Source organism: Phlebotomus papatasi, chromosome 1 (genome assembly GCF_024763615.1).
Source record: "Phlebotomus papatasi isolate M1 chromosome 1, Ppap_2.1, whole genome shotgun sequence".
NCBI classification, from domain to species: Eukaryota; Metazoa; Arthropoda; class Insecta; order Diptera; family Psychodidae; genus Phlebotomus; species Phlebotomus papatasi.
The window spans coordinates 74,747,511-74,761,949 of record NC_077222.1 but is presented as its reverse complement, the minus strand read 5'-3'; the positions used below and the strand labels follow the sequence as shown (position 1 = coordinate 74,761,949).

Genomic DNA, 14,439 nt, shown 5'->3' with positions numbered 1-14,439 from the left:
TAATGGAACATTTATCTGGTGCGACTTATAAATGAGTCGCTCAGAGCAAAAGTGGGCTATATTAATAGGGCTATGCATTGCACAGGATCCTGCATTATATATACAATACAGGTCATCCTAACGTATATGCATTGCATATATAGTTGGATCCGTGCGCTCTAGGCGTCTCAAATAATGGAATTTAAATCAGTATTTTTTTTTGAGTAATTCCCTTCAATAGAAATAAGTAACAGCTCTATTAAAATGTTAGTCTAAGTCCCATCTACTGAATCACTATGATAGTCTTCCAACTTAAATGCCCCATTAGCATGTCAATTGCAGTGCTATAATCTTTCTGTTTCGACCTCTTTATTGAATTTATGCTATAAAAACTGAAAATAGTTTCAGTAATATCCATGTTAATTAAATTTTCCTGTTGATAAGAAGATTCTTCCGGACTACTTCTTTATTCCTCCATGTGAAAGATCAAGAACAATATCGCATAAATGTGCTTTTTAGCTTTTCTACCACATAAAATCACAAAGAATAACATCTCTTTGGAGAGTGCTCCATATATATTTTTTTCTTCCTGTACCAAGTCGTTCGATGTGCTCACTATAATGACGCATTTATTAATTTTGCAAAACATAAAGGAATGGTGGTTACGAAAATATATGTGCTTGCTATTCTTTTGAGTGATGAGTGCTTTCAATCCAGAGACACAAGTGAAAAGTGCTCATAGTGCTTTTGATCCTCAGGATGATATTTTCACAATTTTGCACGGATACAGTGAGTAAAGTAAAAAAAAAAACGGATAAAAGAGCGAAAAAAACGTAGTAAATTTTGATTGATTAATTTTGCCGTAGAGTCACTCGGTTATATTCTTTTTGCTTGTGAGCTTTCTTTTGTGCACAGTACAACATTGACACCTATCATTTACCGGATACTGATAACATTGCTGTGTAGGAGACTGTGGCAGCTCGATTAGTTATTTCGCATGTGTAGTTTCCGTTGTGACTCGATGTCACATTGTGTATGGTCAGGATGCTCGAAAAGGGAGAGTACTCATTAATATCGATTGATTTTTCGTCTGTGCCTCTGTCATCTAGCCCAGTCTTGATGGGACGGTCATCCTTGGACCACGTTATGTTGAGTGGTTGATCGCCTTGACTACTGGAGCACATCAATTGTGTCCTCATGCCCTCCATAATGTCATTCTCAAAGCTAAACGGAGAGATCCGGGGCGGTACTGAAATCACATATTTAATCATATGCCTCACAAAATATTTAATTGTCCATTTTTGTTGTTTTTTTTTTTCTTTATACAAGTGCTTCTAAAGTCACTTTTTAGAGGATATAAACTCTTACTTTAACTGTAAGTACTCTAAATGGTTTTATCTTCTTGTTTTCTTTTACTTTTATGTGTGTGCCTTTCTATCTTTGGCACAGTTGTGTGTGCTTTTCTCTCATGCTCGAAAATAACTTCTAAATACTTTCCTACATAATGTAAAGCATTAATATCGAAACTTTCAGCCAACACAGAGGGAGATTTAAGCAAGTCGAGATGGCAGGATGAAAGAAAAAATCGAGGGTACAGCGGAAAATAATGCTAAAGAAGCACAAAGCGGTACTCATTTGTATGTACAGTCAGTGGGCTACAGCAATGACAGAAGCAACTATGGGGAGAGGGTGCACAAATGTGGGGAGATTTGAAAAAAAAACTGCTGTGAATAGGAGCTCGAGGATGCACTTAACGATGATGACGTATTTTGCTTGTGATTCTGGCTGTAGAAGGCAGAATCAGTGACATAATCATCATCATTGAAAATTAATAACCACCGTCACCATCATTCATGCAACGTGGGCATGCAATTGTGCTTGAGTTTCTGGTCAATGAGTCTCTCCATCGCGCTTTCACTGTCAGGGGCACACCTTTAGGATACCTTCTAATATGGGTACATTTATAATGACTTTTTTTTCTGCAGATCAGCTATGTAAAGTCTGTTTGGAACAAGATCCTATCTACGTATAGCTTAATCGTTTGAGGACGAATGGCCACCGGTGACCCACAGAGAAAATAATGCTCATAAGATTGTGGGAATCTATGATTTTTTTTTTGCAAATTCACAACCATTAGTTATACATCAGGAAAAACCTAAAATCAAAAGCAAGGAATAACTTCCGATTCCATAGCAATATTAATCTACGTATAAATTTTGCAAGGACATCAAGAGAAAATGAAAGAATGCGGAATTCAGTGCCATTGAAATGATTTCAGGGTTTCCTAAAAAGACACTAAGGATTCGCGATGAAGTTTTAGCCAATGCACTGAAGAAAGAAAAAAAGATGGAACGTTGCATGAAATGTTCGTAAAATTTTACTCCGATTCATTACAAGGAAACTACGTATTCTTTCGGAGATGTAAAAGCCAAATTTCACAATACAGATTTAACGCCTTACAACATTTTTCTTCAAGCCATTTATTTCGCAGAGCTGTTTGCACTAATCCTGGAACAGACGCACATATACACCAGACAGAAAGGTATTCTCTTTCTCATGGAAAAAGACAAATTGAAAGCGTTTATTGGAATAAATTTGATAATGGGTTATCACATTTTACCACAAAATATAAAGATAAAAATTCAAAAGAGTAATATAGCTATATGGAAAATTATGTGCTTTTGTTATTTTATGGACGATTGGGAAATATTATGCCTCGTAGTTTTCCAGGGCTCCTACACAGTAAAAAATGTATATTGGAAAACCTGTGTAATATTACAAGCATTATGATTGGAAGTCGTGAAATTACTATCTTATTTATAGTACACCAAAATATGTGTGACTAGCAAATTATACCTATCGCACAATAATTGTTGTTTTGTAAATATAATTTAAACATTCTAGTGAGAGTGAATGAAATTTAGATATAACCAATATAACCATAACGCTTATTGGTTGTAAGAAAATTTGATTTCATACAACTTTTCTCTTTTGAAAGTTTTTGTCCTCAAAAGGTTAAGTGACTTATTTCAATCATTAGTATTTTATTTTCAACAATTTATTTCGTCTATTTAATGCGTGGGAGGCACTAATGCATATTTTAAATCTACTTACGGAGTTTTTAAAACTTGCACCTGTTTTTTCTGTATTTTTTTTTCAGGAGGAATTATTTTACTACTATTGAAAGGGAATTTGATGAAGTATTTAATCTGAGGTGAAAGTTTTATTATCAAATGCATTTTTAAGTTGTTCTTAAATTTTATGATTATTTTCTACCGTCTTAGCATTAATCGAAATTAAAAGCGTACAAAGAAATATCAGTGATTTTATAGTAGTAATTTTAATATTAATTTTTATTATCTTATTCGTTGCATCACACAGTCAGCAAAAAAATTATTATCCATAAAAATCCGTGGGTTTACTTTAGAGTTTTTTTTTTCATATTTACACTCAATCAATCAATAGTCAGTATGACACTTTCAAGTGATCAGTACTCTCACCACTACTGAATTTTCTCGGTGTACCCATAAATGGTGAGGCAATTCAGAATGTTAGAAACTAAGCATAGAGATGAAGTGAGCCACTCATTGACCAGAATAGTTGTGTCAAAACGACGCCCTGTTTACCATTGACGCTTAATTCTGCCGTATATTCAATACTAGCTGCAGCATTCTCCACGCGACACTTGTAAAGTCCTGCATCGGATTTCTTCACATCGAGAATGGTAAGGGCACTTGTGAACTCATCATTCTGTCGTATTGATGCACTTCCACCAGCCAAAATTGGGACATCATCCTTGAGCCATGTAAATCCCAATGGCAAATCACCCGTGACAACGACACATTGAACACTTGTGCGATCACCCACGTTGAGGTCCCGGGCAAAGGTGAATGGTGTTATTTTCGGGGGCACTGTATTTAAAACAATGCCACAGAATCCACCAAGAGACACAATTTAATTGCAGTGTTAATTGCATATTGTGGTGAGAGCGTGCAGAATGCGCATCATTTCACAGCAATCACAGCATTATTAAGTACAGGTGCAAGAGTTGTGCGACAAAATTATGATTGCATTGTGGGGTGGTTAAATTAAAGAAGAGAAAAAAATATGTTGTGAATTATTTGTGATGGTGCAGAAAACTGTTGGTGCTCATATTGATTTTTGCATAAAAATATATTCCATTAATTTTTCATTGTAAAATTGTCGTAAAATCGTATCACGTATTTCAGCTAAAATTGCTGATCTTTCAGCTTACTTGTAGGGTGTTTCATTTTGCAAAAAGGTTTTTACATAAAACTTCTGAGAAAGTTTGCAAAAAAACATAAATCTGCAATAATAGTAAAAAAAATGTAAAAGAAGTAGTTTAAAATTTTAAAAATTTACGCATCTTTTATTTTCCGACTCCGGCATTGTTTAGGATGCAATGTTAATGGGAAATACATCGTGTTTAACAGCTATTTCTTTTGCATATTAATGCCATAAAATAAAATAAAGAAAATATTTAAATAAGTCAAAAATAAATATGGGATTTTATGTGAACAACCCTCATATAATTGGAAACAAAGGATTAAAAAAAAACAGAATTATCCAAATGTAACACCCTTTGTAGAATTTTGAATATCTTCCTATATAAACAAAGACTTCACAGTAAAAAAAAAGAGAATGAAAAGTTTCTAAAGTAGCAATTTATAATCATAAATTCATGGTGTAGATAATTTAATCAAAAGCGTATTTAACCATCAGGGACGCTTAAAGAATGATTTAAATGCAATTTCCAGTCTTTAAATTTAAATATTGCTTTAAACGTAGCTGTTGTATTTTAGAGTTTCACTTTCACCATTAATGAAAGTTGCAGCACAAGGAGTTTTCAATTGAGTGAAATAAATAATGTTTGTATCCGCTTTGCTTTCTTCACACCAGTCCCCGTGGGATTCTTTTGTGCCCTGATACCTTCAGCTTTTCCTTTTCTCACTGTTAAAGTTGCATTTAACTTGCTTTATTTTCACATCCTCGAGAAACTTTTTCATTCTCTTTGTGTTTTGCACTTTTTTTTGCATGCTTTTTTTTTCGTACAACCTGTAGACTTATGGGTGTTTTTCTTCCCTCTTCTGCATAAAATGTTACTCTTCATAATTTATGCTCCCCGGCATATGGGGAGGGGGATGGAATGCGTTTGGAAAGAGAACTTACCGAGAACAGCAATGTTGACTGTTCGCTGAGATGTGTAATTGTGCTTATTTCTCGCGAGGCAGGAATATGTTCCTTGATCTGTGGTCCTCTGAACATTTTCAACAGATAGAACACCATTGGTGACACGCTGTCACATATTTGTTGGCAAGCGTGTATTGTCCTTTTCCCATACAATCGACTCAATAGGATATCCGGCCACCGGACACTTGATCGTCATGGTTTTTCCAGCCACTGCCGATATCGGTGGCATTGGGCGAATATACGGCATTCCTGAATGTGTGTCATCAACAGGAAAGAGGACAACAGGAAAAAATGAAAATAAATAAATCCGATTACTTTTTCACACAATACACCATCTTACTCATATATCTATAATCTCTTGCCCCATCGTACTAATACTCCATTTCATGAATATAAGCAGATGAATGGGAGCGTGATACTTTTTTTTTCATTTTATTCCCCAGCCGCAATATTTATTGATTTTTCATTTGGGTATTTCGCCAAAGTTGGCCAAAAGTTATATTATATTATATACTATATAGGTAAGGGGATCGATGGACGATGTAGGAGGGGAATTTAGTATAGGGACCAAAGAAATGCTACGTTGCGTTTTCATGTTTCAAACAGATGTACTCACCGTAAACATTTAGTCGAGCAGAATGGGCAGTGTTACCACTGGTCGATTTTGCCGTACATTCATATTCGCCCCCATCTTCCGATTTGACGGCCGATATGTTGACATGACTTATGACGTCACCGAATATTGTTACATATTGGCCAATCATCAATCGGTCATTCTGCAGGAAAAACAAGATATTTCCATCAAAGGAGTGCCTTGGTATATCTTGAAAAAATTATACTATAGGATACAGAAATATTCTTGTAAGCCGATTTCGTAAAAAAGCGGATTTTTCAGAAAACGAAGTCAATTTTTTGTCTGGATTTCAATCTATTCACGACATCTTTTATGCTTTTTGTTGTGAAATGGGATTTAATATCATATATTATAATGTTATTCAATAGAGAGATTTAGCTTATTTTAATAATACTATTTAGAGGGGATTGAAAAGATGAATACAATTTTTTTAATAAATCAAAAATTTAATTATAAAACTGACAAATTCGAAAAAGATTATTCAAGAAATACTGCGTATTTGCGAATGATAATACAATTTAATATACCGGAGATTGGATGTTTTAAAATAGGGTATTTTTTTATTTTAAATGTGATTATACTAAACAATATTTATAGGTATTAAAATGCTCCAGTAAAATTATTAAGCCTATTGTTTAAATTTAGTTTAGAGTTTAGACTTTAAAGTATTTTTCGATAATTGGCCAAAATTTTATATTTTTGCATTTTCAATTTATTATCGTTTTATTTAATCATTGTAGAAATTTTAATTTTGCTATTCTGTTTATTTTCTTGTGGTTTTAGAGTTACTATTATATTTTTTTTTTAAATTGAAAAACAACTTAGTCTAAATTGTAAAATGCACAATAGAAGTGCAAGTTTTCTCTCAATCTACAGAGCAACAATGAAGTCTGGAACAATATATCATTTTATAGATTTTCACTTTTTAGGAAACTAATTACTTTTTTTTAATCAATGAGTAAATTAATCAAGTATAACAATTGCAATGAAGTGAGTTTTTGGCGTACTTATTGACCTTTGACTTGTGAACATCACAGCCATCAAAGCAATAGAAAATTGGTGAAATCACTTTGTTGTCGAAGAGCCAGACGATTTGTATCAAATTTTACCCAAATTTAAGGAAAAAAATATCAAAATTTTGTGGTCAAAAATAAAGCAACTAAGGCTGCTATTCTGCCATCTTTATAATTTTGTAACTGAGCAAGATCCAAGAAATTTGGTATTCTCACAAAAAAAATATAAAGTTTTAAAATATTAGTACTCTCCAAATATTTTAGACCTTGTTATAAAGTCTCCAACAAAATTTTCAAATTATTATATTCTACATCCAAGAATTTTTCAATTCATCCAAAAATTCTTTAACAGTTCCATACATTTTCTTTTACTATCAAAGGAAAGTTTAGAGGTCCTTTTAAATTTTGTAAAGTGAAATTTTTTTTAAGGTTGAATTGAATATAATTACCGTTAAAGATATTTTAATGCTTTTTTTAATGCTCCAAACTTTTTATATCTTGTTCGATTTTTGCTATAAAATTTCTTGGCGGCAGAATTGCTCAACCTTGGATTGACTCTAACAAGAATTCCAAATTCCGCAAAATCTTACAAAATTATAAAGATGGCAGAATAGCAGCCTAAGTTGCTGCAACTTTTAAAGCTTGTTAATATACTGAATATTTAATGGTCCGTTAAACTGAGTGTTTTTTATCGTTATTCACTGAATATTTTTATGAAATTCGTATAGAACACCAAAGAATTTGTCACACTCTGATTTTCTTCTTATTTTATATATATTGGTTTTTCTTTTATAATATGTTAATTTTGTGATTTCCGTGGTGAATTTATCTTTTGAATATTGCTCATGCTTAAAATTTTAATATTTTGCTGAGTATCTTAAAAATGTAGGTTCTGAGCTGAGTAATCTTTATTATTCGATGATAAACTTTATGAATTATCCTATTTAGAGTGAGAATAAGGTATTAATTATTCCAAATATATTTATTTCCCACTTTATTTGAATATGAAACGAAGAGGAAAATTGAGTCAATGATTTTCCCCTTAGTCATGCAAGAAGTTTCATTATGAGAGAGAAAAGTTATCTCGAGCTACCATCCAGGTCGTTAGGTTTTGTGTCTCTTAAAAAATCCATTTACTTTTTTTTGCCCAAACAGCCCTTGGGAAATTATCACACTTTTGCTTAAATGCCCATCACTCTCTCTTCGTGGAAACTGTTCTTAGCTAGTATTTATCTCTAGAGATTTTGATGTTGTGTGTTATGGTGTTTAACTTGAGAAAAATGGGTTGAAAAGTTTTAAATTAATAGAATATTACTGTAGGACATGAGGAAAATGTGTGTAAACGTCCAGGATAAGCTCAATTATCGTCAAATTGTGTGGTTTAGGTGTGTGGATACGAATTAAAGGCTGTATAGCTTCATACTTATTAAGAACGTAGATTGAAATGGTCGAGCAGATTAAATTTTAATTATGAGGATATTATTTATGATTTTAAATTTAATCCCGTTTGCTTGCAAGCTTCATTATATGTATTATATGCGGGAAACAATTAAATGGGTACAATGGAAAGCTTTGAAAGTCTGCAATTCGCTCGAATTTGAATTGGCTTACATAAATTGATAGAAATTGTTAAAATGATTTTTGATCACACGAAAACCGTATTATCTTCAAATGAAATTTTGTTTGTGTTACAAAAGATTTATAGCAGTTGATATCTATAACCATTTATTGTAGAGTAGCAATCTTATATGAAATATGTGCAAGCAACGGGATCTTAATTTTCCCATTCACTGGTAAAAATAAAAGGATCAAATTGATAAAAATAATTGATAAATATCGATATTTCGGGCTTAGCCAATAAAGCACTGTTGTACTGTACTGCAAAAGTTTAAGTAATATTGGGCGAGGCAATTGTGGGTGAATTATCTAGTGTGGCGCAGAAGGAGTCACAAATCTCAATTAAAATAACTTGCAAAATCACAATTAGAGTCACATTCATGCACATCCCGCCCATACTTACACTTGGCAGTGGGAAACCGTCCAGAGACCACGAAATCTGTGGTGTTGGGTTGCCAGTGGCACTGCATTTGAGTGAAACAGATGGTCCCGGCTGCATTGTTTGTTCTATAAATTTGTAAGTAAGATGGGGTGCCACCTCACCCAATCTTAGCTCTGCCGTAGCTGGAAGAATACAAAAGTAGATGAAAGAGAAACAAGACAGGAGCTAGACATTACTATACAGCTGGATTCACATTTAACAGAGTCAGTGCCAAATCTTCGGATAGTGCCATATGATTTTCCCTAAATATGTATTCCGGACGTATATCAAACCACAGACAGCTTGACGATTTGTTTATGGAATAAGTGATAACTTTTGATATTGTTGCCATCCAATTTAGCATATAGTTTATCTATAGCCAAATTTTGTTTATTTTTTGCTCATTGATAAAATAGTAATTAGAAATGTTAAATTGGAAATTGAAAACATTTTGTATAATTATCCTTTTAACATTTTCTGAATATAAAAGAGAAATATTTTAATTAATTTCACTGTGAAAATATACAATATAACATTTCACATGCATGTTATTTGACTGTTTTTAAAATAATTTTTGATGGCAAATGCAGATGTTTATTTCAAAAATACTGTTTAATTAATTTTTGGTTCACATGTGTTTTTTTTTCTATAATTAAAGTGAAATTCGCGAAATTTGTTGAATATCTGACGAATCTAATGGATTGCTATTTTTAGATAGTAAATAATATCATCCCTTATATAGGATAATTATATTGAAATTCTTATGTATATTTTTTTAAGGCTCACGTCTTGTATTATTATCTGTAAATATTGTTTTAAAACGATTGTATATTATTTTTATAAAAACATTTCTTTTAAGGTTTTATAAGAATTACAATGAATTAAATATTTATATAATTGAGTTAGTTAAACATCAAACTTCATGATCGCTATAACGTTAAAAGTGCTGTCGAGAGTTCGTTCAGATTGTCTAGTAACCATTGATATTTTATTGTTTATAAGCTCACAGAAACATATGCAAAAATGTTCATAAGTCTTTTTTAGTTGTTTATAAAAGTACGTGAAAACCTTTATGTCCAAGATTTCTGATAGCAAGAGCACTGTCTGAAGTATTATATTTAAAATTAGTAGAAATGTAAGGTCTTAGTCATAAAATTTATCCCAAATGTGAGTATTTTCGACTTATAAGAAACTACACTCAATAGCCGTACTCACTATGGCGCTGTTATCTTGTAATATCGTTATCTCGTTATCTCGTTATGTTCTCGTAATGTATTTTATAAATGAAAAATTATAACAAGATAACAGATTACGGAGATTACGAGATAACAACGCCATAGTGAGTACGGCTAATATGTTTATTTAAAATGATTTAAAAGTCTGTGCTTAAAGACGCTTTTTTTTAAAGTCTGTGTTTTTATACTTCAAGAATACACTGATAAATCGATAGTACGAAACAAGGGGGAAAGGAGTTACTTTTCTGTATGGGCCTCTTGAAATAAGGGTTTTCTTTTAAAAACAGCTTCCTTTTAAAGGTGCCCCCCATTTCAAAGATAGGGTAGAGTTAGTACTTTTGGCCATCCTTAAGCTTTTCAAATACTTTAAAAACTAAATAAACTTAATAAATTTTTAGAATATTTTTCGAGAATTTTAGTGAATCTCATTGAAATATATGCATTTTCCCCAGTTAGAGGGAAGTAGGGTACCGTTAGATTGGGGCAGCTTTGAACGTGGTTCTTTTCTCTCCAATTTTTAAATGAAATTGAGCCTTATCATGATGTAATTTAGTTTCGCAATTGCTTTGTTGAGTTGAGTTATATCACATAATGAGTCCCAGTTTCATTTAGAATTTGGAGAGAAAAGCCCAATTTCAAAGCTGCCCCACTTCCTTCTATGCTTGTTTCAGTACTTTTCACCACTTGTTTTAAAATTAATTTTAAATTATAAAGAGACCTAATACCCCCTTAGAATAACAGAATAGAGCATATCGACTTGGCAGAATAAAAGTCGAATATGTCGATTTTTTGCAAAATTAGTTTTTTCGTTTTTCGGGTACTCTTTGACACCGTCTACCTGCCCTGTGAACATTATACCGGAAAGTTAATTATTCCCAAAGTTATAGGGGTTATTCCAGATTTTTGCAATAATTTTGATGTAGAAATGTTTAAATAAAACGTAGAAACATGGAGTAAGTATTGTTTTGGTCGTATAGGACACATCAATAGTGAAATTCAGTCCGGACAACAAAATAGGACCACTTTCATGGTTTTATAAATCGGTAGTCTGTAAATCGAATAAGTAGATCTAAAAACTATAAGTAGAAACCATAAATTATATTTTTCTTATTATATTGTGCAAATCGAATTTGACTAATTACGTATACTGTGTAGTAAATTGAAATCTTTAGCTACTAAAAAAAGACATTTTCTACGTATAAGGTGGTAAATATTAAAAACTTTTCTCTATCAAATTACTTCAGTAAATTAATAAAAAGTTGCAAACGTCAAAATAATAGGCTTTGCAAGGCGGTCTTATTTTATTATTTGCCACTGTATATTCACCCCCTCAATAGAATTGCTATAAATTTTACCTTGTGCTGAGCTAAAGTCATTTGTGGCAAAGCATTGGTACATTCCACGGTCCTCCTTTGTAGTGGAGGTGATTTTGATGTGATCAGCAGCTAAGAGTCGAACTCTGGCCCCAGTTCGCAGTGGTTGACCATCCTTGAGCCATGTAATGGTACTCTGGGGGGTTCCTGTGACGCTGCAGCTGAAAAAGGCCGCTTTCCCAAGATCTATTGTCTGGCTCGGTGGTGTTATGTGCACATTTAGTGCGGTGTTAATAATCAACTGAATTTCCATTGTTTCACTTCCCTCCGAATTGGTGGCTGTACAGAAGTACGAACCATTATCTGTCTCTTTCAGAGACATTATTGTCAAGGTGCCATCGCGAATAGTAGCACGACCTGTATTAAGGAGCTCATCTAATGATTCATCTCGACCATTCTTCTTTATGTGCCACCTGTTTTGAAAATTAATAATGATAATTAATTACACAATTCACTTTGTATTTCCATCTTAAATGAAGCTATTAAACGTCTTTTAAAAAATATTCATCCATATATTTTTATATATTCATTAACGTGGGTGTATCATTAAAAATTTGAAAAAGTTTAATATACAAATATGCAATAAAGTGTGAAATGATATAGGCCAGTTACTATTTATATAAAATGAATATTTTATTTAGAGGCAAAACAATGTGCTAATTTGATACCTTCATAATATATGTTTTCATGATGGGAGGAGAACCAGGTCATCAATGCAATACCAATTTTCCCAAAATTGCTTTTTCGACGGTCATTTTTAATTTAGCAAATTTATTCACGAAATGCTGATATTGCGCTCTGTCCCACCCTTATACTATACGTGGGCACAAAAATTCAGCCACGGGGGATATTTATACACCCTGTCCGGAATATTAGATTGTTAAAGCTATATACGACCAGGTTATGGCAGTTTGTGTTAAAATTTTACACTGGCTTGAAATTGGATACGAATAGGCGCTTTTTTTCAAGAACACAACACCAATGAAAAAACATTGGACAACTTTAAAGTCGTTCAATTTCGTTTTATAATACGATTGTAGAGGTGGATAAGATGGGTCTTTCATTGTTGCTAGAACTTTTTATGCAGAATGGTGTATACACGCTTGTTTATATCAAACCCAAAAGCGTTAAGCTTTATGGTTGGATGAGCTCTTGATCATGAATATTGAAAATCTCTACTTTCAACTGTCGAACTACACAATGCAATTAGCATTAAAATACAACATAAAATCCATATGCTTCATTACAAGAGGATGTGGACAAACTAGCAAAAAAATAGCCATTCACAAATTATTTTTTAGCTCATTTTTCCACACCATTGCATTAAAATTTAAGTGACATGGGTTTTTTATAACCCATCAGCGATTTTTCTACTATTGAAATGTTTTAGTGAAAAATTTCCTTTTGCATGAGTGCGGTAAACAATGAGAAAATAAAAAAAAAGTGCCAGCGGCATCAATATTCTCTTTCCCAATTTCAAATGGATGATTTTTGCTGATGTCACTTCTATGCGGAAAATCACTATTTTCCATTCTGACGAGCGTCCAACCAATCCACCACCAACACCATCATATAAATTCCTCCGCATGAAGAATCAAAAAGGGCTATTCATTAGCTCTATAGCCCACAATTACGAAACAGAATTTTGAAAAATGACGCATCTCTGTTTATGGTCATATAAAGAACCATGAGCAAATTTTTTAGATTGTAAAATGGTTAGAGATTGCGACTTGTATTTTTAAAGCAATTTATGTTAGATTTTCTAAAAGATCAATATCTCTCTGATCTATAAGTGAACCACGATCTTGTTCGATCTGTCCCAAACTTTCCACGAAGATGTTTTGTCATTCATATAATACGAATATTATAACTGTAAAAAAAATGGGTGGACTGATACTTCAGCGTTGAAACGGGATCCAGAGAAGGGCCAAAATATTTCTGGTTCATTCAGGAATGTAGTCTATTGCTAGTTGAATCATTGAATCAAGGGCTTTTCGATATTCACTTTTTCCATACATTTTTGCATAGAGATACTGAAACCTAATGGCATAGCCGGCATAGCAATTGTAAACTATGCCAATTCCTAAACGGCCTAGAAGCCAAGATATAATAATGGTATGACTGCTAAATTCAATATTTTCGTCAATTATTATAAAATTTAATCTGTACTTTGTGAAATTACACAAATTTGTGTAATATGGCAATTTCTTGTGGAATGACAAACCCCCAGAGCAATCCATGAATATAAACTGAAGAGCACACAAAATATGCTAAAATGATGGTTATGAAAAGAATCCCTCTGTATGTGACAGTGATTGTCGTGAAAATACACATTGTGACAGTATGAAAAGAGATTCATTTGTATATTCCGCAATAATAGTAAAAAAATCATTTATTTTCATGTCAGGGTGAGAAGGAGCTCATCAGGTAGAATGAAGAGAGATTCTTTTTTGAAAGTAACACAGAAGAAAAATTTGTGAATTTTGCAATCTAATATGGTTGGATATGTTTACTTTCATCTCAATTTTTCCCTTATTAAATTGCTATTGATTTTACCATGGAATCTCCAATTAGACAGAATTAGACAAATATTGGTGGGAAGTATTATTTGCCAGTCGAATCCATTGGTAGATTACGCCAAAATTTGTATTTGGATGCAAATTTTAAATTAAATGGAAACAACGTAAAACCCCGAATACTCATGATAGTTGCTAGAATTGTGAATACCATTGCTGCATTCATTCGAAGCGTGATCATATAGTTTTATGTTACACAAATTCGCGTTTAATTCTTATGTTTCTGTAGTTTTCTAAAGTTCTTATTCATTGCGTAATTACTATTTCATTAATTAAAAGTTGTTTCAGGTCAGGTGTTTATAGTTAACAAAAGTAGTTGAAAAATTTAACAATTACCCTGGAACTTTACATATCTTTTCATACAAATTTAAAATTTTTAT

The 14,439-nt window shown here is 32.6% G+C and overlaps 1 protein-coding gene and 1 pseudogene across 14 annotated transcripts in view; one reads left to right on the top strand and one right to left on the bottom strand.

Annotated features, from left to right (window-relative positions):
• The window catches only part of LOC129802195 (calcium-dependent secretion activator), a 211,057-nt gene that overhangs the window by 23,016 nt on the left and 173,602 nt on the right, over positions 1-14,439 (top strand). The gene's annotated exons all lie outside the window — the stretch shown is intronic.
• Positions 1-14,439, bottom strand: part of LOC129802187 (cell adhesion molecule Dscam2-like) — a 99,879-nt pseudogene that overhangs the window by 11,836 nt on the left and 73,604 nt on the right.